This window comes from Musca domestica, unplaced genomic scaffold (genome assembly GCF_030504385.1).
Source record: "Musca domestica strain aabys unplaced genomic scaffold, Musca_domestica.polishedcontigs.V.1.1 4, whole genome shotgun sequence".
Lineage (NCBI taxonomy): Eukaryota > Metazoa > Arthropoda > Insecta > Diptera > Muscidae > Musca > Musca domestica.
In genome coordinates this window covers 10,088,801-10,092,409 of record NW_026712328.1, presented here as the reverse complement: position 1 = coordinate 10,092,409, position 3,609 = coordinate 10,088,801, and the positions used below count along the sequence as shown (strand labels likewise).

General features: G+C 29.1%; 1 long non-coding RNA gene across 1 annotated transcript; it reads right to left on the bottom strand.

Annotated features, from left to right (window-relative positions):
• Nucleotides 1-323: 323 nt before the first annotated feature.
• Nucleotides 324-3,139, bottom strand: LOC131804280 (uncharacterized). Its single transcript, XR_009343049.1, has 4 exons — nt 3,055-3,139; nt 1,124-1,211; nt 644-825; nt 324-553 (listed from the first exon to the last, which is right to left on the bottom strand). It is a non-coding gene; the product is annotated as an uncharacterized LOC131804280 (long non-coding RNA).
• Nucleotides 3,140-3,609: the final 470 nt, after the last annotated feature.

The following is a 3,609-nucleotide window of genomic DNA, read 5'->3' as shown; positions in this document are numbered from 1 at the left end:
TAAAACAATCCTTTAATTGGTCTATTAATTTTGCGCTTTTCTCTGAGTGTACATATTTTTAATACTGTTAATCTTATTTAGCATTTTAAGCTTAATATGATAAATAATAATTTATAGATTATTTTAATGTGAATTTAATATGAACAGCTACGAAAGTATAACAGTTTTAACGATATATATACTCAGAGAAAAACAAGAAATTAAACAACGTATTTGTGTATTGTATAAAACATATAAATAAATAATTCATTTTGCAGATACTTTTCAATGAAAAAAGGAAAGATAAATAATAAATTCTATTTAAAAAGAAAACTTAAATTATGCTCCAATTCACAGTTATACAATGTAATGAAAAAAATTAAAATCAATTTTTGTTTTTGATTTGGGAACAAACAACCCGCAAACAGAATACTTAGCAATAACAATTTTATATATTCTTTTAAAATCTATCAGGCATTTTTTCCCACAAGTTCCATACGTATGGTACATTATGCATAATTCGTTCGAAATTTTTTATTGCGCTGCCATTGATTAAATACTTTACAGCAGATATCTAAAAATGTTAAATCATGAAATATTAATCATGAATCATTAAAATTGAAGCATTTCAACATATATACCATATAGGCCAACAATTACTTACATATTTTTCTTCATTCGAATCGCATATTTTACTCTTTACTTTTTGAAGATATTCTTCGGAATTGAGGGGAAATTTGCTTGTCGGGGTAGTTACATTTTTTAGGGAACTATTGAGGGTTTGCAGCTGTAATTTTTGGTCTGCTAACATTTCCACTATTATTTTGTTTTGCTCTTCTGTTGTCACTATGAAATAAAGAAGAAAAGAAAAATTAATGATGACGAAAAAACATTATGCTTTACTTTGTAATTTTGAGAGCTGTTGCTATATATTTTTTGTTCAGCCATTTTAGTAGCCATTACTTGATTTTGAGTGTTGATCATTTCTATAAACTAAACAATTTTGTTAATAAAGAAGAAACACCATATTTAACAAAAACTACATTTGAGTTCTATGCAAAAAGAGCATTTGTTTGGCACAGTCTGAAAAACATAGTAATATGGCTTAAGAAAATTTTAAAATATATATTATAAATTTACTTACAATTATAAAGTCTGTTGCAAGCATTTAGATGTTTTAGATTTCTGCCTTCCACAATAACAGTTAGAATTGTGTAGATAATAAGTGTTGGCTATATTAAGAAAATTAGATTTTTTTTAGCTTTTTACAACTTTAAATGCAACTATGAAGAATTGACATTAAAAGAACTTTATTTTCAAAGGGCAATGATATTATTTTGTAGATAATGTTTTCAATGTTAGATATTTCCTCTCTATCTTATAATATCTTATCAGCAATAAATATACCTAATGCCGATAATGAGTCCAATGGCTCTTCAAAAATAAAAGATAAATATTTTTGAAATGTCGCGCTATAAAAAATGTCATTATTTTCTCCTCTTTTGAAGCCTGTAATTTTCAAAGGGGTAGATGGCGTTACAAGACAAATGTTGTCTGGTGTTTTAATACTCAACCAGCATTCATCACCTAAGTAACCATAAATAAGTCAATTTTTTCTTTTAACCCCATGTTTTTGGCTCTTCTTTTAAATTTCGACATTTCGTCTGTGTAATTGATTCAGGATATCAGTTGGTTTGCGAACATCTTTTTTTATCATTTGCAAGTGGTTCTCAAAACCATATGCTGAAAAGCTGTACAACAAACCGTGATGTTTGACGCATTCATATACATGAATCAAACTGTGCACATTATAGCAACGTTTTGAGGACCAAAAATGACACTGGAATTTTTAACAAAGAGTTTCAAAAATTTTCAATTTTTTTTGGACATGGCAAAAGCCTTATTGCACAATGAAATACTAAAAACGTGTAATAAAAATCATCACCAATATGGTTTTTTAAGACTAAAACAACAGTGTACAATAAGTATTGATGAAATTTTGTAGCTTTCTAGTTTGCAAGTTCATCCAAACCACGAGGCATTCTTGTGAAGTCTTTAGTAATACATTTTTTTAATGAAACTAGTAATTATATATATTTCCGCTTCATCAACATTTATATAGTTACCCCTAAATCAATAACGTGCATTGGGTCTAAAGCCACTTGACTGATCATATTTAAATTTATTTTCTCCAATGGTATTTTGACATGAATAAATGTTGGTTGGTGACGATTTTTGTATTTCCTTTTAGCAAAGTCATCATCGTCTATAATTGTACGTCTTTTTTTGGCCACTTCGGCACATTTTGAACAATCATTTGCAGATGAATGGCGAGCTATCCCACAAACGAATGATTTTGCGGAATCATCACAAATCACAGCTCTTATTTTAAAAATATTTTTTTTGCCACCAATAAACAAGTGATTTTCCTGTAAGTCGCAAATTTTTTCAACGAGTTTTTCTAGGAACTGACTTATATCATGAGGTTTCTATTTGCCCTTAAAAATACCAACAGGAAACACCTTTATTTTTCTAATATTAAAAACTTTAATTAATATTGGCAAAAGTTGCAGACCTGAACTTTTAAAGATAGGTAAACCATTAATAATAATGTCGAAAATTATTCCTTCATATTTTTGTAAAACTTATTCAGCCTTCATTAATATTTTTTCAGGCCGCAATGTTGATATTCACTAGGAGGGACAGAAATTATATCTGCCCTCGAACTAACGTTTTGCACCAGTGTCGTTGGAGAAAGATGCACATCCACACCATAACTTTTTAAAATTATTTGCAGTTTTCTCATGTTTTGGTAGGATGTTCGGCTATTTAACTGCCATTGCCATAAAGAACTTATAAATTGGTTTCTTTTGTCAAATTCCTCATTTGCATTGTAATGATCATTTTCTGTTTCTTCTATTTCAACCATTGCAGAATCTGTTTTTTCATTTTTTTCTACTACAATGTGCTCACAATCAACACTTGAATTCAATAGTCTTTTTACAACATTTTCTTTTTCTACGAACTATATTACATAAAAATATTTATATATTTTTATAAGTTATTATTTTTTACGTTTTAATCTTTTTCTTTTGTTTACACACTCTTTTCTTTGCATTTTAACACCACACAAAACGAATAAACCACCGCACAACGCTTCCAGAAACTAACTAAAAATCAGTGTCAAATTTGTGCCCAAAAAAAAAAAAAAAAGCAAAAAAACAAAAAAAAAACTCGTGCCTGCAAAAAAACTAACGCTTGCGCAAAACAACAACTTTATGAGCAGTCGATAAAAAACGAACGCTTGCCGTTATTTTTCTTAACCAAAAAATTCTTGATTGACAATGCCATGGTCCGTGACTGCATTACATAGGACAATGTTGTAACTAGTCCACAGCTGCTAAAATCGATCAAGCAGTATATACTTATTTTCAGGGGTAATGCATGCACTTATGAAAATATAGACACTGGAAAATTATTTTTTTATATAGGTGGCTCTCAGTCAACATGCTGGTTTACGCGGAAAAAACACATTTCGAAAACACATTGCATCGTATATCAAGAATTTCACTTGATAATTCTCGCATTTTTTGATGTCATCACATAATGTTTGCTTTTCATTTTTTCTGG